The sequence below is a fragment of the Carcharhinus amblyrhynchos genome, chromosome 4 (assembly GCF_965287045.1).
Source record: "Carcharhinus amblyrhynchos chromosome 4, sCarAmb.v2.hapA, whole genome shotgun sequence".
Taxonomy (NCBI): domain Eukaryota; kingdom Metazoa; phylum Chordata; class Chondrichthyes; order Carcharhiniformes; family Carcharhinidae; genus Carcharhinus; species Carcharhinus amblyrhynchos.
Window position 1 is genome coordinate 127,167,653 of NC_137327.1, and position 24,701 is coordinate 127,192,353.

The following is a 24,701-nucleotide window of genomic DNA, read 5'->3' on the forward strand; positions in this document are numbered from 1 at the left end:
CCTAACCTATACAACTTGGGACACTAAGGGGCAATTTATCATGGCCAATTCTCCTAATCTTCACATCTTTGGACTTAATTTTGGGATATTAGTCAGATGAGACTAGCAGGCACCAGTGAGGAGAATCAGTGAATGGTGGGCCGGATCATCTTTAAGTCTCCTACGCTCCAGAGAAAAAAAGTCCCAGTCTATCCAGCCTCTCCTATAATTCAAACCACCAAGTCCCTATAGCATCCTAGAAAATCTTTTCAGCACTCTTTCTGGTTTAATAATATCCTTTCTATAATAGGCTGACCAGAAATGTACACATTATTCCAAGAGTGGCCTTACCAATGTCTTGTACATCCCAACTTCAATGTTCTGAGGAGAATGAGGAGAAATTCAGGTCAGAGGTCAGATAGGGAGGGTAAAGGACGGACGAAGGAAAATTACCTTGTGGGGCAAAGGGGATCCACAAAAGATATCACACCCACCCTCCAAAAAAATGTTTTGGGAGAGAGAGAAAGCCTAATTTCCACTACCCTATTTGTGTGAGGAATCACCTCCTGGCATCACTCCTGAATGATCTAACTCTAATTAAAAGTTTATGCTCAATTATTTTGGATATCCCAAGCAGAGGAAATAGTTTTCTCTCTGTTTATCCTATCATGCTCTGCAATTATTTTCTACAGGCCAATTAGATCATCCCTTAATCTTCTATTCAGGAGGGTGCAAGACTGATCTATGCGGCCTCTTCTCATTATTATATCCTTTTCAATCCGATATCGCTTTGGAGAATCTGTACTGCACACTGTTCTCCCAGAACCCTACACCCCACTGCCAATTTCAAGGCCAATAATCCTTTCTTGAGTTATGATGCACTGAACTGAACACAGTGCTGTGGATGTGATCAAACAAGCCTATTCCTAGTCTGACTATCTTTTCCAACTGAGCATCAATCTCAAACTTTCTAAACAACTTATTAGATTTTGTTCTCACAGCAGCATGAGGATTAGGAAAGTAAAGGATTATTCTTGTTTTCCTACCTTGCCGCAGAATCAACCTCCCTGTGTTGCTGCTTTGAGCTTGTGTTTTTTAGCTGCACGTGGACTGAGCCTCTAATTTGCAAATGCAATTCAACACTTCAGTAGATCTTCTTGAGCTATGCTAATTCCACAAGGTCTTGACTACACAGGGTAAATTTCAATCTCTAAACATTTGTGCATCAGACTGGGAATCATGCTGAGAATCATAGTCATAGAGTTATAGAATCATAGAGGTTTACAGCATGGAAACAGGCCCTTCAGCCCAACTTGTCCTTGCTGTTCTTTCTTTTAACCACTGAGCTAGAACCAATTGCACGCTTTTGGCCCATATCTCTCTACATCCATCTTATCCATGTCGCTGTCCGAATGTTTTTTAAAGGACAAAATAGTACCTGCCTCTACTACTACCTCTGGTAGTTTGTTCCAGACACTCACCACCCTGTGCGTTAAACTGTACCCCTCTGGACTCTTTTGTATCTCTCTCCTTTCACTTTAAACCTTTGCCCTCTAGTTTAAGACTCCCCTGCCTTTGGGAACGGATATTGACAATCCAGCTGATCTATGCACCTCATTATTTTATAAACCTCTATAAGATCACCCCTCAGCCTCCTACACTCCAGGGAAAAAAAACTCTCAGTCTATCCAGCCTCTCGTTATAACTCAAACCATCAAGTTCTGGTTGCATCCTAGTAGATCTTTCCTGCACTCTTTCCCGTTTAATAATATCCTTTCTATAATAGGCTGACCAGAACGGTGCACAGCATTCCAAGTGTGGTCTTACCAATGCTTTGTACAACTTCAATAAGACATCCCAACTTCTGTATTCAATGTTCTGAGGCTATTGTGAAGAAATTCAGCTGAATATTTGGCCCAGAGTTAATTTCATGGAATCATGGAATTCCTCAGCCCATGGAGTCTGCACGGACTCTCTGACAGAGCATCTTACCCAGGGTCTATCCCCATAACCCACATATTTACCCCACCCTATCCTTTAATCTACACACTTTGGGACACTAAGGGACAAATCGGCACGGCCAATCCACCTAACAACCAATTTTTCAGACTGTGAGAAGAAACTGGAGCACCCAGAGGAAACCCACACAGACACAGGGAGAACGTGGAGACTCCACACAGACAGTCACCGAGGTCGGAATTGTCACTGTCTGTGTGGAGTTTGCACTTTCTCCCTGCGTCTGCCTGGGTTTCCTCCAGATGCTCTGGTTTCCACCCACAGTCCAAAGATGTGTGGATTAGGTTGATTGGCCATGCTTCATTGACCCTAGTGTTGTGGGGGGGGGAGCTAGCACAGTCAGTGTGTGGGATTGCGTGGATAAGGCCTGGGTGGAATTGTGGTTGGTACAGATGCGGTGGGCCAAATGGCCTCCTTCTGCATTGTAGGGATTTGATGATAACCACTGCACCACCATGCTACCTTTAACTTGTTAACCTTAATGGCCAGAAGTCTGTTAGCCATGAATTGAAGCTTTAATTGTCATAACTGGGGCTCTTGACAGATAGAGTTCTGTAGACAGAGTAAATTGACCTAATGCTAGAAGTTCCATGAGGTGACATGTAAATTGAAACTAAAATATAAAGAATTGCCTGCAGTGTATTGAAATAAAAATAGCCTCACTTAATCTTAATCACCTTCCTCCACACCACTTCAGAATGTTCTTAAGGATTGATAGCACCTGGTGCAAAGAGTGTAGCGCATAAAGGGATATAGAACCAAAGCAAGCAGAGATAGGATACAAATCAGCTTCAATCTTATTCACTGACAGTACATGCACAAGGGGCTGAATGGCCTACTCCTTTACTATGCCCTGAAAACATTAATAATCACACAAGTTTGAAAATCACGCAAGCTGCTAGACTCAGTCACATTAAGAAAGCTGAAACCCCACGTCTCGATTAAAGCAGATCCAGATATGAGTCAAGGACCATAAAACTCTGGGAGGCCTTAGTCACATAATATACACAAAAGAATTCAACTGAATGACATGCAGCTGCAGCTCATGTATGTCCATTCGAACAAGGATCAATGGGCATGGGAGGACCTGTGAGGTTGCTTACCATTGATCAGACATAAAGCTATCATAATCGCATCAGGAGGGTGTAGATAGTAAAAACAAAACACTTGCCTGATCATATTATAATGAGGTAGATGTGCACAAGTTGTAATTGGACAACTAGACATAGTTAACTTCCATATAAATGTGCATCTCTGATTAGTATATGCTAATTAATTATAATCAAATCTGGAAGTATTTCTGTTTGTGTAATAATGTATCCAGTGCTCTGGACTGTACCATCACCTGGCATGCTGGAGCCTTTGCTATCGGTAGTAAATAAATGGCTGGCTTTAAAGTTTGAAATTCTTTGTGTGGTTACTTGAAAAGAACAAAGCCTATATCAAGCTGAATACAAACAGCCCCACAACACGCTCTTACCTCCTAACACTAGTCAGTCTCCCATTTCACTCCCCACACTAACTCAGAAAATACAGTCATAGAGTTTCAATTTGCAACCCAGAAATAAAACTGGCATCAGAGATCATAAAATACTACCTACACAGGAAACTGGGAGGTTTCAATTAGTGAGGAATCTTCCTAATAGTACTGTTCTAAATATTTATGCTTATTTATTAGTGTCACAAGTAGGCTTACATTAACACTGCAATGACACTACTTTGAAAATTCCCTGGTCACCACATTCCGGCGCTTGTTTGGGTATGCTGCAGGAGAATTTAGCATGGCCAATGCACCTAACCGGCGCGCCTTTTGGACTGTGAGAGGAAACTGGAGCACTCGGAGGAAACCCATGCAGACACGAGGAGAATGTGCAGATTCGAACCCCGGGTCCTTGGTGCTGTGAGGCAGCAGTGCTAACCAATGTTGCACCCCACATGGGTCTACTGTGGGTCTACCCTGAACTGCAGAGGTTCAAGGCAATGGATCACCACCACCTTTTCAAGGGGTAATTGGAGAAGGGCAACAAATATTGGCCCTGTTACCAAAGTTCCATACAAGGAGTTAAAAAATCTGCAACGCCACATTAACACACAGAGAGATGCCGCAAGTCAAAGTCCTAACCCTTGGGGGCGATGTACTTTCCACTACTACTTACTTCCACTGAATGCTGAATTCTCCCTCACTGTATCTGAACAGGTGCCGGAGTGTGGCGACTGGCGGAGTTTCACAATAACGTCACTGCAGTGTTAATGTAAGCCTACTTGTGATGCTGATAAATAAACTGAACTGAACACTGAAGTTATGGCAGACATACGTGAAAATGCCATGAGGGGGGTTGCCATCAACAGGACTGGAAGGTTCAACCGACTGGAAGTGTTGGATGATCTTTTTTCTTCCAGCTAGGGCGAATGCTGAAGGCACGATTAGGTCGAATGTGTTGGCAGGCAGTTACAATTGAGGAACACGATACAGTACAACATAGTGTGTGTATTTTATGAAGAGGGCAAACTTAATTAACTCGACTAATCCCATTTCATCATAAGCATAATTCCCCTGCCAAATTCATGATCAAATCAATGTGCATTTTTCTCACTGGAGAGAAGGTCAGTAAAATGCTGCAGTGACACTATCCTTAACAGATTGAATTAATTTTTATGATCTACTTAAGCCACTTGAATAATGCAACAGTTCTACTCACTGTAAAACTGTAGTAAGACATTCTACAATTATTTCCTCCAGTGGCTGAGATTAGTCTCTACTTCGTGTATTTCCCTATCCATTGATGTTTTACTTTTGCCCCACTTCAGCGCGCCATTAAAATGTCTAACATTGCGATTTCTCATCAATCCAATCTCTAGCTCGAGATAACTGTGCACAATTGAGAGAGTTAAAGAGAATCATAGAATCCCTACAGTGCAGAAGGAGGCTCATCAAGACTGCACCAACTGATAATCCCACACAGACCCGATGCCCGTAACCCCACATATTTACCCGGCTAATCCCCCTGACACTAGGGTTAACTTGGCATGGCCGATCAACCTAACCTTTGGACTATGGGAGGAAACCGGAGCAACGGGAGGAAACCCACGCAGACACGGGGAAAATGTGCAAATTCCGCATAGACAGTGACTGAAGCTGGGAATTGAACCCAGGTCCCTGGCGCTGTGAGGCAGCAGTGCTAACCACTGTGCCACTGTGCAGCCCTACAAATAAATAGGAATGCTCGTAAAGTATAAGTAAGCCTTTAACTGAATCTGTGGTGAGTATATACAGAATATATTTTGCAGGCGCAGAAATATATTACGTAATCAACTTTGCCAAAAGGGGAAACTATGTTAACTAAAGGCAATAAAATTGAAAAGTTGAGATTTGGAGATGTATTGGGAGACATTCATGTGAATATCTTATACAATTTAAAATGAAAAATGATGGAAGTACTCCGATAGTTTCTCTAGAGAGAAACTGAGGCCAAGATTTTTTGCTTTTGCCTGTGTTGGGTGCCCTGGCAGGCAGGAGTAGAAAATATCACCAGAGTCAGTTTTAGGGAAAACAAGTTGCGATCTTCAGCACCTGACTTGAATAGTGCCGTGCATTTCCCACCATGCCATATCAGGAGCCTAATTTTAGTGCATCAGAATGTCATGCATATTCATTGTACAATGGCGTACGTCAGTTGCTAATTAAAGCAAGGAATGACTCAGGTGGTGTGGGATCAGGGGGAGAGGTGTACTGCACCTGGAGACTGATCAACTGAACTGTGTGTTCCCAAATGAGGAATGAAGCATAGCTGAGCTATGTTAGCAGCCTTTCAACGCCAATGCAGGGAATCAGGAGTATGAAGCACATCCATGCAAGTTTAATGATGAGTCATGGCACAAATCTAAGTGTCATCCAAACATTGGCTCTGTTCTGTCTCCACGGATGCTGTCAGACCTCTCAAGATTTTCCACTATTTTCTGTTTTTGTCATGAATTGAACTCTTTGCTTTAACCCCTTATTCCAATCATGCCACTTCCTAGAGCAATAACAGGGTCCAGAGCATTTTGGTGACTGAACAATCTGCAGATGTGTCTTTAAAGCAGAAACTCACAGTCTTGGCACTGGCAAGCTCACTCAGCCCACACCCATCCCCTCCCCCCAAATGGGGCAGCACAGTGGCACAGTGGTTAGCACTGCTGTCTCACAGCGCCCGGGACCCAGGCTCGATTCCCGGCTTGGATCACTGTGTGGAGTCTGCACGTTCTCCCCATGTCTGCACGTTCTCCCCGTGTCTGCGTGGGTTTCCTCTGGGTGCTCCGGTTTCCTCCCTCAGTCCAAAAGACGTGCTGATTAGATGCATTGGCCGTGCTAAACTCTCCCTCAGTGTAACTGAATTGGCGCCAGAGTGTGGTAACTAGGGGAGTTCAGTAACTTCATTGCAGTATTAATGTAAACCTATTTGTGACAACAATGAAATAAATTTTAAGTACTCTCAGATCCTCCATCAACATTAGACCTACAAAGAGTGCAGTATAACAGAGCAGTGATTAAAGACCCCAGCAGCAGGGCCAAAGTAATCCCATAGCAGTTGGCCATGTAGAGTGAGTATGGATATGTGCTTTGAAATGTTCTTTGTGGGGGCTAGGATTTCAGTGCAACTAAGCCCTTAAATCCACCACCATACACTCATAATCCACAGAAATAGGAGCTTTGGAAGTTTAGGTTAGCTCACTGAGGGGGCAACCTCAGGAGGATGGAGGCTGGGTTTGTTCCTGCCTGCATTATCACAGGAGAGAAGGCAGAGAAGATGGTGCTTGTGTCGCCAGACTTGCCAATGGAGGAGCTAAACCCACTGGAGCAAGGGGCCCCTCCCAGATGCAACAGATGAGGCTAACAGAGGCATAGTGCCTAGACTTTGAGTGTACACACCTCATGTCTTACCTGCAGATGAGCGATCATGTCACCGACATCTCAGCATGTTCAGGGATCTGGTGATGCTACACTTGCCACATTCTCCAGAATTTGGGGGACTGGGACAAGATCCAGTGGCTCTGAAAGTCACCACCACTCTTAACTTGTATGCGAGTGGCTCTTTGCAGGGCTCCACTGCAGGATCTCTCAGCTTCCACACTGAATTGCAGACTTTAACTGACAGATGCCCTTTTTGCCGAGACCTACAATTATGTACACTTCACCAGAGATCAGGGGAGTTAGGATGCCGTAACAATGTGCTTTGTAGCGATCTCCAGATTCCCACAGGTGCAGGATGCTATTGGCTGCACTTACGTGGCTATGAAAGCTCCCAGGCAACAGGCATTGCAATATGTAAACTAGAAAGGCTCCCACTTATTCAATGTGCAGTTGGCTGTGACCATAAGAAACTGAGGTTTGCATGAGATACCCAGGAAGCATCCATGCCTCAAACATCTGGAGGGAAGTCTTCAAGGGGCCAGAGCTGGTTCCACAGTGACAAAAGGGTACCCACAAATTACCAGACTGATGAAATCCTTACATTGGTCCTAAAATTCTGCTGAGGCAAGGTGCAACGATGTTCATATCACTACCCCAACATTAGTGGCATGTTAAAGGTATGATTCTGATGCCTAGATAGATATGGTGGAGCACTCCAATACACTCTCCCATGAATCTCATGGATCAGCGTGGCTTTCTGAGTGCTGCACAACTTGGCTATTCAAAGAGCAGGCGGGTTGGAGCACGTGCCACATGCTAACATATCTCCAGCAATGAGGAAGACCATGAAAGGGAGAGGGGCAATGGGTTTGAAAAAGCAAAGGCTTTAGTGGAAAAGGCTAAAGCATGAGCCAGAAAAGGAAGTGTGCACATGAGGCTCTCATAGCCTCTAGGTTCCATGGGGAGAATGAGGAGTTGCATTGAACAAGCGCACTCAATCATTGGTACAGATGGACACCAGATGGCGGCACGGTAGCACAGCAGTTAGCACTGCTGCTTCACAGCTCCAGGGTCCTGGGTTCAATTCCCGGCTTGGGTCACTGCCTGTGTGGAGTTTGCACATTCTCCTCGTGTCTGCGTGGGTTTCCTCCGGGTACTCCGGTTTCCTCCCACAGTGCAAAGATGTTCAGGTTAGGTTGATTGGCCATGCTAAGAAATTGCCCCTTAGTGTCCAGGGATGCGTAGGTTAGAGGGATTAGTGGGTATAATATGTAGGGATATGGGGGTAGGACCTGTGTGCAATTGTATTCGGTGCAGACTTGATGGGCCGAAGGGCCTCTTTCTGCACTGTAGGATTCTATGATTCTAACGTTACTATTTCTCTCAATTCAACCATGCAAGAAACTTAAAAGGATTGTGAACATAGCCCAGTCCATCAAGCAAACCAGCCTCCCATCCATTGACTCATTCTACACATCCCACTGCCTCAGGAAAGTAGCCAACATATCAAGTCTGAGATCACATACTATCTTTCTCTGCACCCTCGCCATGGCTGCAACACTAAGCGTGGGATCTTACGGCCTCATTCATCCCGAAACCGTAAAATGCCTCCCATGGTCAACGGTCCTTCACATTGTCCGCCCCTCTCCCACTCCAATTCCCACAGTGGATAGGGCAGTATAATTCAAGCCTATATTCTGCACCCTCTTCTCTCCTTCTCCCCTATGTGCTCAATGAATGATATGCGTTGTCGATATAGCATGCAACAAAACAATACTTTTCACTGTCTCCCAATACATGTGACAATAGTAAATCAAATTAAATTTGCCTTTCATCACAGTGTACCTTCCTATATCTAGATGCCTATATTATAACCTGACATCACTCCTCATGGAAACTTCCAGAAATAATGTCAAAGGGAGGAGAGCTGGCGGAATGGCTACTCCCTTAATTTCCTGCCCCTTGTCCAGTTGAGTTGCTCAAGTTCACTGGTGAAAGGGGCGAGGAAATTTAGACTTACCCTCCACTTGCATAAATTAAACAAGAATTGCAGGAGAAGCAAGAAATAATGAAAACTATATTCATAATGTCATTTATCAAGTGACCTACGATTGTGCGCAGTAATTCTCAGCTAATGATTTACCTTTGCAAGTGCAGTCACTGTCATGTGGATCAATGTGCTAAAGCATTTACATATTGTAAAATCCGACCCACAGTCAATGAGATAAATGACTGATCATTGAGTGGGAGGCATAACCTTAAAATGAGAGCTAGATCTCGTAGGGCTGGTGCCAAAAAGCACTCCTTCACACAAAGGGAGGTGGAAATCTAGAATTCTCTCCCCACAAAACTTTCTATAGAATCATAGAACCCCTGCAGTGCAGAAGGAGGTCATTTGGCCCATCGAGGTGGTACCAGAATTGAGGCATTGTTTGGCTGAGTATTATGGGGTATGGAGCCAAGACAGTTAATTGGTCTTAATTAACAAATCAGCCAGAATCTCACTGAATGGTGGAACAGGTTCCAGCCACTGGCATATCAGACGTTGGCAGCTCGTCATTGCTTGGCAGCACCACTGGGAAGGCGGTGGTTGCTGCCAGTATTACACCTGATCTCCACAAATCGAGGCAAAGGTGAGTGATGGCACGGGGTGGTGGGTCATGGAGGAGGGGCCTTGGCAGCATGGGCGGGTGGGGTGTCTCTCAGCAGGCCGCTGCCTTCTTGGTGTCAGGTCCCTTGAACAGGCACTGAGTGAGTTGCAGTTAGGGACTCATTCCCCTGCAAGTAAAAACACCAGCTTTTTGCTTTTCAGGTTTGCCCCCTGACGAATTCTCTGACTGTATGGATTAATGCTCACAGCAATGGGATGAGGTGTCTAGATGGGTATAAATTGCTCAGTTATAGGCTCCATTTGATTGCAGGGATGGGAAGACCTCACTGCCCTGGAACAATGGTAGGCAGGCAACAGGTTTTCACTCACTGGAGAAAGGGGTGGCGTAATGGTATCATCACTAGACTAATAATAGACACCCAGATCAATGTTCTAAAAAACGAGTTCGAATCCATGATGGCAAAATTGGAACGCAATAAAAATCTGGAATTAAAAGTCTAATGATGACCATGAAACCATTGTCAATTGTCTTAAAAACCCACTTGGTTCACTAATGTCCTGTAGGGAAGCAAATCTGCCGTCCATACCTGGTCTGGCCGGTGTGTGGCTCCAGACCCACGACAATGTGGTTGACTCCAAAACACCCTCTGAAATGGCCAAGTAAGCCATTCAGTTGGCGGGCAAGTGGGAATGGGTAGTAAATGCTGGCTTTGTCAGAAACATAAGAATTAGGAGCAGGAGTAAGCCATCTGGCCCCTCGAGCCTGTTCCGCCATTCAATAAGATCATGGCTGATCTTTTTGTGGACTCAGCTCCACTTACCCACCCACTCACCGTGACCCTTAATTCCTTTACTCTTCAAAAATTTATCAATCATAAGAACATAAGAACATAAGAAATAGGAGCAGGAGTAGGCCATCTGGCCCTTCGAGCCTGCCCCGCCATTCAATAAGATCATGGCTGATCTGTCGTGGCTCAGTTCCACTTTCCCGCCCTCTCCCCATAACCCTTAATCCCCTCTCTTATCAAAAACCCATCAACCCGCTTCTTAAAAATATTTAGCGAGGCAGCCTCCACCACTTCAACGGGCAGAGAATTCCAGATATTCACCACCCTTTGAGTGAAGAAGTTCCTCCTCAACTCCATTCTAAACCGCCCCCCCTTTATCTTGAGGCTGTGCCCCCTAGTCCTACTGTCTTTTTTGAGCGGGAAGAGTCTCTCCACCTCTATCCTATCCATCCCATTCATCATCTTATACGTCTCAATGAGATCTCCCCTCATTCTTCTAAACTCTAACGAGTACAAGCCTAGTTTATTCAGCCTCTCCTCATAGCTCAATCCCCTCAACTCCGGTATCAGCCTAGTAAACCTCCTCTGCACTCCCTCCAGGGCCAAAATATCCTTGCGCAGGTGCGGCGCCCAAAACTGCACACAGTACTCCAGCTGCGGCCTCACCAATGCCCTATACAGCTGCAGCAAGACCTCCCTACTTTTATATTCAATCCCCCTCGCTATGAAGGCCAGCATCCCATTCGCCTTCCTGACCACCTGCTGCACCTGCAGGCTGGGTTTTTGCGACTCATGCACAAGGACCCCGAGGTCCCTCTGCACCGTCGCCTGCTGCAGTTTTTCGCCACGTAAGTAATAGTCCTTCCTACCATTCTTCCTACCCTTGCTTTAAAAACATTCAGCAAGGTAGCCTCAACTGCTTCACTGGACAGGGAATTCCACAGATTCACAACCCTTTCAGTGAAGGATATAAACACCCACATAAGTTAATTTAATTCTATTTGATTAAATTCTACCCATCAGCAAACTTACCGCAAACATTACATTCCACCCGTTGCGTCAGATGCATGAGAGGAAGGCTCTTGGACATTTCTTTCCAGAAGGTAAAACCAGTTCAAAACTTTCAAATCTCAGTAAAAGTCAGTAAAATTAGAGTTTCATTTTAACACATACATGACCAGTTTTCACACAAGTTTTACTTATATTCTAATATTTGCTGCACTTTTTTTATTGGACAATGTCTAATATGAGCACAATTTATTCTGGAAGTAAATTCATGCATGCCAGTGTTGTCCTTATTCCAAGAACAAATAAACCGAGCACCATATCAGCTGTAACACATCACTCTAAATTCTTGATGTGGAAACTCTTATTAAATGTTACAGTAAAGATCAGTTTTCCATTAACAGCGAAAGGGCTTTCAGCAATTTTTGATTTACATGAATTAGTTCAAGACACAACTTAGTTGCTCAAAGGTTTATGCTACTTGCTTAAGGACATAAATAACATTTATATAGCTCCCTATCACATCTCAGAAATGGCTCAAGCACTTCACATTCTTTGATGCGCAGTAACTTTCAAGTGCTGTGACTAGTAGCCTTTCTATGGGATACTCAATTACCTGGTGTTAAAATTGTCTTTGAACTGTGAAAATAACATGTGAACATAATTTAGGATTAGAATTTTGAACAATGTGTCCTTTAACCATTGGGAATATTTCAAAATCCATCAAATGGAAGGAGAAAACCTGTAAAGTTCTTTAATTTTCTATTACCTGCATGAAAGTATTTAACATCAAAGGACAATTCCTTTGCTCAAGGGGTTGCTGTTGGATGACAGATTCTGATTCCTGCACGCCTCCCAAGTTATTTATATGATAATTCCTAATTCTTATTGAAAGAAAGAGTTTCATTAGATCGTGCCATTCACATTCTCAGAACATCCGAAAGCGCATTGCAGTCAATCAGCTTGTATCACAGCTTGGTATGGCTCCAGCTCTGCCAAGACCATAACCTCTGCCTTTCTTTTCTCAGGAAACTAAGGAAATTTGGCATGTCTGCTACAACTCTCACTAACTTCTACAGACGCACCATAGAAAGCATTCTTTCTCGTTGTATCACAGCTTAGTATGGCTCCTGCTCTGTCCGAGGCTGCAAGAAACTACAAAGGGTTGTGAACAAAGCCCAGCCCATCATGCAAACCAGCCTCCCATCCATTGACTCTGTCTATACTTGCCGCTGCCTCAGAAAGGCAGCCAGCATTATTAAAGACCCCACGCACTCTGTAGATACTCTTTTCCATCTTCTTCCATTGGAAAAAGATACAGAAGTCTGAGGTCACGTACCAACCAACTCAAAAACAACTTCTTCCCTGCTGCCATCAGCCCTTTGAATGAACCAATCTTGCATTAAGTTGATCTTTCTCTACACCCTAGCCATGACTGCAACATCACATTCTGCAGTGTCTCCTTTCCTTTTCTATGCTTTTGTCTGTATAGTGTGCAAGAAACAATAGTTTTCACTGTATGCTAATACATGTAGCAATAATAAATCAAATCAAATCAAATCAAGTACTTCTTTGGTATTGTCACTGTTGTTAGTGCAATCAGTCAGCCAATTTGCATACAACAAGATCCCACACACAGCAACTTGGTAATGACCAGATAGTCTGGTCTTTGCGATGTTGATTGAAAGATTAAAATTTACTGAGAAACTGCAGAGAGCAGCCCTGTTCTATTTTAAAATAGCACAATGGAATCTTTTCCATTTATTTTACAGGGCAAATGGAGCCCTAGTTTATTATCTTATCTGAGAGAAGTCACCTCTATCAATGGGGTTCTCCCTCAGTTCTGTTACTAGGCATGCCAGCCTAGATTATTACATGCTGGAATGGGACTTGATCCCTCAGCTTAGAACTGAAAGTGCTACCAAGTAGCCAGGGCTGGTAATGACGGATATACAAGAACTACAGATATTTTATTTGGATTTTTAAAAAATCTCACGGCACCAGTGACCTGGATCTTATTCTGGCCTCGAGTCACTGTCTGTGTGAAGTTTGCATATTCACCCCATGTCTACATGGGTTTCCTTTGGGTGCTCCGATTTCTTCCAACATTCCAAAGATGTACAGGTTAGGTTAATTGGCCACGCTAAATTGCCCCTGAATGTCAGGGGGACTAGCAGGATAAATACTTGGGGTTATGGGTTAGGGCCTGGGTGGGATTGTTGTGTGTGCAGGCACGACTGTAATGATTCTGTGATTCAAATATTAAACAGAAAATGATGGAAACAGAGCCAGCAGTGCTGAAAAATCACTTGGAGCCATTTTATTAAAAGCAAAATTTTAGGGCAAACTAGATGATCTGATGTTACTTAACCATTTTAAATAAATTTCTCTTCAGAAAGCAACAAGAAAAACATTTTTAATAGATTAGTTCAATAGTTTAACTACCACAATTTCCTGGCAGCTAATAAATCAGTTATTAAAATTATATTTATTACCGCATTTCATATTATTTCCGTATTATACGTTCAGTCTTTTGGGCTCAATTTTAAAAATATATCAATTCTGTCTGTGCAGCAAGAATAGTTTGCAAGTTAATATTACATATGAAGCAGCAATCAATATTTAATTCTAAATTCATCTTAAATTTCCTTGGCACATGCAGCTCTTTGAGTTGGGATACATTAACATTCGTAACCGTCGTCAAATACTCAGCTCCCCAAAAGTGCTAGATCTCTGTTTCCAGTGATAAATGAGGCAACTGCGGGGCTCAAATTGTTACAGTGCCAGTGTTAATGATGTTTTCACATCACCACATCAATTCACAGTTCAATAAACAGTTTCTGAACTGCCAAGGGAAATGAATGGCATGGTGACATTTATTATATCCACTATTATCTGCAATAACTAAAGCGGTCTCAAAATGGGGAAGGATATATAATTAGACTTGGTCATTGTAGGGTTCACTGAAATATTTATACATTCACAAGTGAGATTTGGCTGTTATCTGTGAGCTGATTATATTGTTAAGAGAACATAGGTTTAATGAAGTACCTTGAGCACTTACAAAGCGAGATCGTTTAATTCATACGCTCAAAGGTGTATGAAGAGGCATTGACAGGTCACTGGGGCTGTAGGTCGGAAGACGACACGTGGAGCGTAATTCTACCACCTCGCCCATAATAGAATTGGTGCGGGCGAGGGGTCGACAACGGAAATCTCTGTTGACCTCGGGTGATCTTGTCCAATCAAGGTCATAAAATCAACCTGGAATGTTGCAAACTGTAAATAAACCTATTATGAAGAAAAGTATTTGAGGCAGATTTTCTCATTCCGCCCACCGCAGGAAATGTAATAGGCGAGGAGCAGACTATGGAAATGTTGGTTGACCTTGGGTGGGATTTTTCTGTTTTAGGGCGAGTACGACCTGAAAATCCCTCCCTTCGTGTCTGGTTTCACACTTCACTAACTGGTTTGGGATTGATTCAGAAAATAGTTGCCTAACGGTGAATTTTTGAAACTAAGGAATATTTTTTCAGACAGGCGATTATGATCTGAGTTAAGTTTGTGAAAAATTGGCTGGTACAGAATGTTAGTGTGTGGCCACCCACCACTGGGTGATCCTGTGAAGTTCAAATTAGGCTGCAAATGGAGTATTGCATCCAGTTCTGATCGCTACACTACCAGAAAGACGTGGAAGCTTTGGGGAGGGTGCAAAGAAAGTTCACCAGGATTTTGCCAGGTCTGGAGGGTTTAAGGTATGAGGAGAGGTTGGATAAACTTGGATTATTTTCACTGGAAAGACAGAGTGTGAGAGGTGACCTGATAAAAGTCTACAAAATTATGAGAGGCATAGAGGCATAGTCAGAGGCTTTTCCCCAGGGTGGAAATGTCAATTGCAATGGGGCACAGGTTAAATCTGAGAGGTGATAAGTTTAGAGGAGATGTGCGGGGGGAAATTTTTCGCATAGAGGGTGGTGGCTGTCTGGGGTTCCGCAGAAACGTTGCACAAGGAAGGTTCAACTTCTGATGGGCAATTTCCCTGCTCACTTGGATCACCGTGAATGTCTCCAACTCTGAGCTCGAGTGAAACAAAGACAAAGATGGCTCTGTGGAATTTAACTGAATGGTTACCCAAGTGATATTAGAAAAATTAAAATCAAGTCTAACTCCAGGGCAACTACACTACTGACATCCCCAACCACTCACATTGATTCCAGACTACACCCAATACACTGATACATCCTCCTCAAATATTCCCTGACCTCCCAACTGCCCCCCAATCTCCTGACACCCCTAACTACCCTCCAAACTGACCCAACACAATGCCCCATCGACCAACCAACTTGCCCACCCGGCTACTCCCTGACAATCCTCCTGTCCTGAGCTGACAAGCCCTTCCAACAATGCCAGCAGCCACCCAAAAGGTTTTGAGACTACTCCCTAACCTGACCTGATTAGCCCTTGTTCTGATTAACCATCCCAGCCAGACCCGAACACCCCCCAACCCACTTACTCACTCACCCACCTACATAATCTATCATTCAGCCATCTACTCACTTATTCACTTACCTCACCAACCCTACCCACGTGCCTCACCCACCTTACCACCCTATCCATTCGTCCACTCATTGAATTTGAACATTTAAACATGCCATGCGACTACTAGTGCTGTAAAGAGGTTGTGTGTCCTGCCTTTCCCCGTCATCTGTACTGTGATCTGGTCGAGTTCCCTGAGGGAACAGAATTCCACATTTCTGGGTAAGGTGGACTGGGATGACCCAGCAAGAGATGCAGAGTAGCAGCGAAGTGGTGAAAAGTCCGAGCAATCCAACAACGATTTCTGCTCCTTAAGATACCTGGACCTCGCTAATTAATGCAGAAATTCAATTTAGAAATTCTTTGTTTTAATACTGACTTTCAGATTGTTGGTTTGCACTAAGGTGTCACACATTGATTGGCTGCTGCCCTTCACTGGAATTAGATTCCCAGAGTGAGACATGCTTTTGGATCTGATGTTTGGTGTTTCAAAACACATTTATTTCCAGCTGTCTTCACAGCATCAATGGGATGTTTGACAGCGACAAGGAAGATAGAGGTGGCCTTTTGAGATTGTTCAGAGACAAGGCGCAGACTACATTACAACAGAAGAATCACAAAGAAAAGAAATGATAAAAAAGATCTGTCAGATGACAGGATTGGAGAAATGATAGATGAATGACTAATAATAGATGAATGAACCTCAAGAATGCCTGGGCAACTGCTAACAAGTGTTTCAGATGGGATTCAGAATATCATTTTGCCTTAAATTGATCAAAGTAAAAGAATAGGATTTTCGAAGTGATGCATGAAGTTGAACATAAGAACATAAGAAATAGGAGCAGGAGTAGGCCATCTAGCTCTTCAAGCCTGTTCCGCCATTGCTGATCTGAAGTGGATCAGTTCCACTTTCCCGCTTTCTCCCCATAACCCTTAATTCCCCTGCCTATCAGAAACCTATCTACCCATGACTTAAATATATTTAGCGAGGTAGCCTCCACCACTTCAAAGGGCAGAGAACTCCAGAGATTCACTGCCCTTTGAGTGAAGAAGTTCCTCCTCAACTCTGATCTAAACTGCCCCCCGCCCCGCCACTTATCTTGATGCTGCGTCCTCTAGTCCTGCTATCCTTTCTAAGCGGGAAGAATCTCTCTATCTCTACCTTATCCATCCCCTTCGTTATCTTATACGTCTCTATAAGATCCCCCCTCATCGTTCTAAACTCCAACGAGTACAGACCCAGTCTATTTAGTCTCTCTTCATAGTCCAACCCCCTCATCTCCAGTATCAGCCTAGTGAACCTCCTCTGCACTCCCTCCAAGACCAGTATATCCTTCCGCAAGTGCGGTGACCAAAACTGCGCACAGTACTCTAGCTGCGGCCTCACCAGTGCCCTGTACAGTTGCAGCAAGGCCTCCCTACTTTTATATTCTATCCCCCTTGCTATAAAGACCACTTAAAGATGGTGTTGATTTGTCTGAAGGAATTATACTGATCACAAGAAACTTCAGTCTGGAAACGAGTGTTCTAGTTGACTCATCTACTCGCCTGCAGAGTACTGTGCACCAGTATGGTACAACTCATCCCACACCCAGCTCAACACAATACGTATCATATTCACTAACTTCCAATCAACTCAATTCCCCCGGCTCCCAGTCCTGAACAACAACTCACCCCCTCACATACGGAGGAAAATTGCAACACGAAAGCTCCTGGAAAAGGTTTATATCAACCCAAGCCTGCTGCTACATAAGTACCTTACCAATCCATCTGTCTCTCGCCTCCCATCATGCCAACTTGCATGGCTAAAACCCCCATGCCAAGGTGTAAGAGCAGAGACCCTGTGGCAACAGGAAGGGAACCAGCACACCACCATTAAAAGCTACTTTCTCGTCATAGATCCCACAGCCCACCCACCTGGCTTTGACATGCCACACCAACATTGGGCACTCCTCAACCGTTTCTGCACTGGTCAAGGACATTGTTCAGCAAATTGAACGAGTGGGGCCTTTTAGAGAAAACCAGACTGCAGCTATGGTGCGCCTCAATCAATGATTTGATTTGATTAGATTTGAATTATTATTGCCACATATATTGGGATACAGTGAAAAGTATTGTTTCTTGTGCACTATCCAGACAAAGCATACTGTTCATAGAGTACATAGGGGAGAAGGAAAGGGGATAGTGCAGAATATAGTGTGACAGTCACAGTTAGGTGCAGAGAAAGACCAGCTTAATATATGGTAGGTCCATTCAAAAGTCTGATGGCAGCAGAGAAGAAGTTGTTCTTGATTCGGTTGTATCTTTTGTATATTTTTCCTGACAAAAAATGGTGAAGAAAGTATGTCCGAGGTGCATTGACTCCTTGGTAATGCTGGCTGCCTTTCTGAGGCAGCAGGAAGTATAGACAGAATCAATGGGTGGGGAGTTGGTTTGTGTGCTGGACTGGGCCATGTTCTCAACTCCTTGTAGTTTCTTGCAGTCTTGGTCAGAGCAGGAGCCATACCAAGCTGTGATACATCTGGAAAGGATTCTTTCTGTGGGGACTCACATTCCCGAAGACTGCCCCTGACAAAATTCAACAACAAGGTCAGAGAGTTCCATGTAGGCATTGAGAAAGCTATTACCTGGCTTAGTCATTACTACACACGCTAAAAAAAGTTGACTAATCAAGGATTCAATGATTGTGCCATGTTGGACTGTGGTTGTCAGCAATGTGTGGACTGGATTGGTCCAAATGTTAGAGCTCTGACAAAGGGTCATCTGGGCTCAAAATGTTGTCTCTATTCTTTCCCCAGAGATGCTGTCAGACCTGTTGAGATTTTCCAGCATTTTCTGTTTTTGTTTCAGGTTCCAGCATCCGCAGTATTTTGCTTTCAACCATAAATCACAGAGCTCTTTACTGAACTTTAATAAGCAGACTAACTGCATCTGTGACAAAGATTGATTTGGTAACACAAAAACCTCAACACACCGGCACCTTCAAAACCTATATGAAAAATCCAAGACAAAAGTTGAAGGAACAGTGGTGACATCAGAAATGGTGTTGAGTGAAGCCCATTCTTCTTTGTATTAAAGGTTGAGGAAAGGTTAAGATTGCTCATTTAACACACATGAGAAAATTGGCACGTAGAAATGAGAGCAGATTTTAAAAGAAAGTAAAGCAAGTTGCTGAGGAAAATAACACATCATTAAGATTTTTAGGATGGATACTTAAAGCCCAATGTGCATACAGGTAGCTCGGAGACAAATCATTCTGGCAGATAATGAATATGACTCAAACAAACCCCCAAAGTGCAATATTGAAGAAATATAATGTTAAACATAAATCAATTCCAACTGAAATATAAGCGTAACTAATTTTCAATTGCTGACTTTCTCTTCATGCACAGATCCCATTTTGTGGCATATTAGATGCCAACTGTCCAGCAAGAAACATTGGAGATTCATAGCACCACAGAGGACATGATAGCAAAAGACCAACATCAGACACATGCACTTAACCTGACCACACAAATTCATTTTTTAGTTTAACTTGCAGCCTCTTGCTCTTATAATGGGAGGTAAATTAAGTGGCTGAACCATGCGATACTCCATGGAAGAACCTTTTGACATAAGGCTTCAGGACATTGGCTCTGGGAACACTCTGCAGATGACTGACCATTTCATCATTTTGTTGCGGACCCTGCGACGGACCTCCTCCATCGTGCCTTCCTCTTGGGTCTTTCACAAGATTTGTTGGCATTGGTGGCAATAAAAAGCTGGAGATTCAACTGCAGGTTTGAATCAAATAATCTAAGCTGCTACTTGCCATTTTGTTGGATGTAGCAGTTTGTAGATGAATTGAATTCCAGGCTGCAGACATGATTCTGTATAACAGGTATTCTGAGGATATACTCCTGGAGGCTTCTTACATTGAATAAACCAACTTTATTTACAAGGTTGCTTCATTAGCAAAATGCTTTAAGCTAGTCAATAGACTCTTCCATAGAAACATAGAAAATGAGAGCAGGAGACTGCCATTCAGCCCATCGAGCCTGCTCTGCCATTCATTACGATCATTGCTGATCATCCAACACCCTGTTTTCCCCCATATCCTTTAATCTCCTTTGCCCCAAGTGCTATATTGAACTACTTCCAGAAAACATGCAATGTTTTGGCCTCAACTAATTTCTATAATGGTGAATTCCACAGGCTCACTACTCTTGGTGAAGAAATTTCCCACCATCTCTGTCCTGAACAGCCTACCCTGTATCCTCAGACTCTGACCCCTCATTCCGGACACCCCCACCATTGGGAACATTTTTCTTGCATCTACCCTGTCTAGTCCTGCTAGAATTTTATAGATTTAAATGGGATCACCTCCTCATTCTCCTAAAATCCAGCAAATGTATCCTAACCAATTCAATCTTTCCTCATACGTCGATCCCGCCATCGTAGGAATCAGTCTGGTAAACCTTCTCTGCATTCCCTCTCAAGCAAGGATGTCCTTCCTCAGATAAGGAGACCAAAACTGCCCACAATATCCCAGGTGTGTCCTCAGCAAGGCTCTGTATAATTGCATCAAGACATCTCTGCTCCTGAACTCGAATCTTTTTGCTATGAAGACCAACATACCATTTGCCTTTTTTTCCGTCTTTCTAACGAGGAAAAATTCTCCTCTTGGAGAGATTTCCCATGCTTGGTGTTTACTGGTTGTTCAGTCTATGTAACCCTTACTCAGTGATACTGGTACTAAAGCGATTATCATCAGATACCAAAGTACTTTTCTGAAGAAAAATAAGAACGGTGTCCTAGAAAGCATTTATCTCATATATATCTCCCTACCACAACAGACTTTTCAACATCATTTCCTATGGAACTCATCTCCAAACTCTGTGGCTTAGACCTCGGCTCCTCCCTCTGTGACTGGATCCAGAGCTTCCTAACCCACAGACCACAATCAGTAACGATAGGCAACAACACCTCCTCCATGATCATTCTCAACACCGGTGCCCCACAACACTTATGTTCTCAGGCCCCTACTATACTCTTTATACATCTATGACTGTGTGGCCAAATTCCCCTCCAACTCAATTTTCAAGTTTGCTGATGCTATCACCACAGTGTGCCGGATCTCAAACAATGATGAGACTGGGTACTTGAATGAGATAGAGAATCTGGTGAACTGCTGTGGCAACAATAATCTCTCCCTCAATGACAACAAAAGGAAGGAGATTGTCATCAACTTCAGGAAGCGTAATGGAGGGTATGCCCCTCTCTATATCAACAGGGATGAAGTAGAAAGAGCTGACAGCCTCAAGTTTTTAGGTGCCCAGCTCAACAACAACCTGTCCTAGTCCACCGATGCTGACATTATAGTTAAGAAAGCCCACCCATGACTCTATTTTCTCTGGAAACTGAGGAAATTTGGCATGTCAGCTACGACTCTCATCAACTTTTACACATGTACCATAGAAAGCATTCTTTCTGGTTGTATCACAGGTTGGTATGGCTCCTGCTCTGCCCAAGACTGCAGGAAATTACAAAAGGTCGTGAATGTAGCCCAATCCATCACACAAACCAGCCTCCCATCCATTGACTCTGTCTATACTTCCTGCTGCCTCAGCAATTAATCAATTTCGTCATCACCATTTCTGGAAAGTAATAAAACGTCCCATTTCCAATTTGACTGCGCAGCTGTGAAATGCTATGCAATTTTCCAAATGAATGAGCTGGATAAAGTGTCTCTTTCCAGACCTTTCGCTCAGTCACTTCGCTTGGGGTGTGAGTCATCAGAGTGGTTGTGGGGTGGGGTGGGGAGAGGGGGGGCTGGTGATGCTGCTGAGAAAAGTGCCAACGACCGAGCAGTGAAATTTTTCATTCAAATGGGTAAACAGTGCAACACGTTATCCGAACTGACATCACGGTGCATTCATGAGTACATGAGATGCTAAGACACAAAGATAAAGCCACATCTGCTCTCAGGTAGAAATATGTTGGGAGGAACCACAGGTGAGTTCAGCCGAGTGTCCCGGCCGATAGTTCTCCCTCAATGCCCAGTGATGGATTTTCCTCTTACTTTTGTCTTCAGTCTGCAGCACACCTGATCTGGGCGCAGCTTGTGTTACTTTGCATCTTTTCTTGCCCCATCACCATTCCCTTTGGCCCTGTGACTATTCAATCAATCTCTCCTGTCTTTCACCCAAACGCCGACCTCCCTTTTGTCCTTGTCCCACACAGCCCCTCGCTCAAAACCTGTTCACATCTCTAACTTTCCCCAGCGTTGAAGAAAGGTCACGAGACAGAAATGTTAACTCTGTTTCTCTCTTCACAGATGTAGCCTGGAGCAATTCCAGCATTTTCGATGTATTTTCTTCCTCCAGAATTCCAGCACTGATGTATTCCACTTTGTGAATGACAGAAACTGGCTTCTTGACTGTAAAGTGCTTTGGGATGCTCAGAAGTCATAAAAAATGCTGTAAAGTTTTTCTTTATAAATCACAAAGTTCTTTTCAAATACTGAGTGATTTTGACATCTCATCATGAACACACTTTCCTAGTTGATCACTTTTACAAGTACGTGCTTAATGCAACTTTAGAATTCTACTGTGCAGGACATTTGAGGGTATCTTGCTCAGTTGGTTTAGCCCATTCCCATATAAAACAGGAAATATACCTTATGGTACTCAGTACTAATATGTTATGAACTTGAGACAAAGGAATGAAAATGACAGTCCTAGTCAATAGGGAAAAGGCAATGAACAAGTGGTATTATTGCTAAACTGTTAATCTAAGAAACTCAACTAATGTTTTAGGGACCCCATCACGCAGATGGTGAAATATGAATTCAATAAAAAATATCTGGAATTAAGAATCTGCTGATGACCATGAAATCATTGTTGATTGATGGAAAAACCCATCTGGTTCACTAATGTCCTTTAGGGAAGAGAATCTGCCATCCTTACCTGATGTTTTATTTTATTCATTCTTGGGACATGGGCATCGCTGGCTGGCCTGCATTTATTGCCCACCCTTAGCTGCCCAAGGCCAGTTGAGAGTTAACCACATTGCTGTAACTCTGGAGTCACCTGTTTGCCAGACTAGGTAGGGATGGCTTACATGTGACTGCAGAGCCACAGCAACGTGGTTGACTCTCAACTTTCCTCGGGCAACTAGGGGTGGGCAATAAATGCTGGCCAGGCAGTGATGCCCGTGTCCCATGAATTAATTAAGAAGAAATAACCACTCTGTTCAGTAACTAGCCCACTGTACCTTGTTTCACCGAATCATAGAATTCGTACAGTGCAGGAGGAGGCCCATTAAAATCTGTACCAGCCACAAACCCACCCAAACTCTATCCCGATAATCCCTATTTACTCTAGCTAATCCCCCTGACGCTAAGGAGTAATTTAGCGTGGTCAATCAACTTAACCAGCACAAGTTTGGACTGTGGGAAGAAACCAGAGCACCCAGAGGAAACCCACGCAGACACGGGAAGATATCCACACAGACAGTGACCCAACGCCAGAATGGAACCTGAGTCCTGGCACTATGAGGCAGCAATGCTAATTTAAATTCTGTATTAGCCCGTCAGGCACTACGGTCACACTGGCAAAACAGCCTAAACACATTGTGGAAATCCAAATGAAAGCACTATGATTAGGGGACATCAGGGAATCTGTGGTGATAATTACAGACATATTGCACAGTTCACGGTGATTGAAGGGAGGCAATGACACATTGGTGTTCCCGCTTGATTAGCAACCTAGAGACACTAGAGAATGAATGATTGTCCAAAGATATGCAGGTTATGTTGATTGGCCATGCTAAAATGGCCATAGTGTCAGGGGATTAGTAGGATAAATATGTGGGATTACGAGAATCAGGCCTGGATGGGATTGTGGTCGGTGCAGACTTGATGGGCCAAATGGCCTCTTTCTGCACTGTTCTATGATTCTATGATTCTAGTAGAGCCCATTAAGGATCACAGTGGTAATTTGTGTACGGAGTTGGAGATGAAGGATTCTAAATGAATACTTTGTGTCAGTGTTCAGTAGTGAGAGAGACGATGTGGCTATATAAATCAGGGAGAAGAGACAATTAAAGAAATTAACATGGACAGAGAGGAGGTTCTGAGTGGTCTGGCAGGCTTAACCGTAGATAAATTTCTAGGTCCGGATGAAATATACCCCAGGCTGTTGAGTGAGGTGAGGGGGGAAATAGCAAGGGTTCTGGCAATCATTTTCAGTTCCTTTTTGGCCGCAGGAGAGATGTCAGACGACTGGAGTTCAGCCAATGTAGTACCATAATTCAAGAAGGGAGGAAGGGATAAATAGGAAACTACAGGCTAGTCATTCTCACCTCAGTGGTGGCGAAACTGTTGGAAGCAATTTTGAGAAACAGAATTAATAATTTGGAGAGGCAGTGATTAATCAAGATCAGTCAGCATAAGGGGAGGTCATGTCTGACCAACTTGACTGAATTTATTGGAGAGGTGAACAAGTGTGTAGATGAGGGCAATGCATTTGACATGGTCTACTCCAGTAAGGCTTCTGACAAGGTTACACATGGGAGACTGAAAATGAAAGCATGGGTGAAGGGTCAATAATGAGGGGGCATAATTTTAAGATGAGAGGCAGGAGGTTTAGAGGAGATTTGAGGAAATTATTTTTCACCCAGAGGATGGTGGGAGTCTGGAATGTGCTGCCTGGGATAGTTGTAGAGGCAGGAAACCTCACAACCTTTAAAAAGTACATGGAAGAGCACTTGAAATGTCATAACCTTAAAGGCTACGGGCCAAGTGTTGGAAAGTGGGATTACTGCAGATTTGCTATAGTTTTACTGGTGCAGAATCAATGGCTAAAGGGCTTCTTCTGTACTGTATGATTACAAA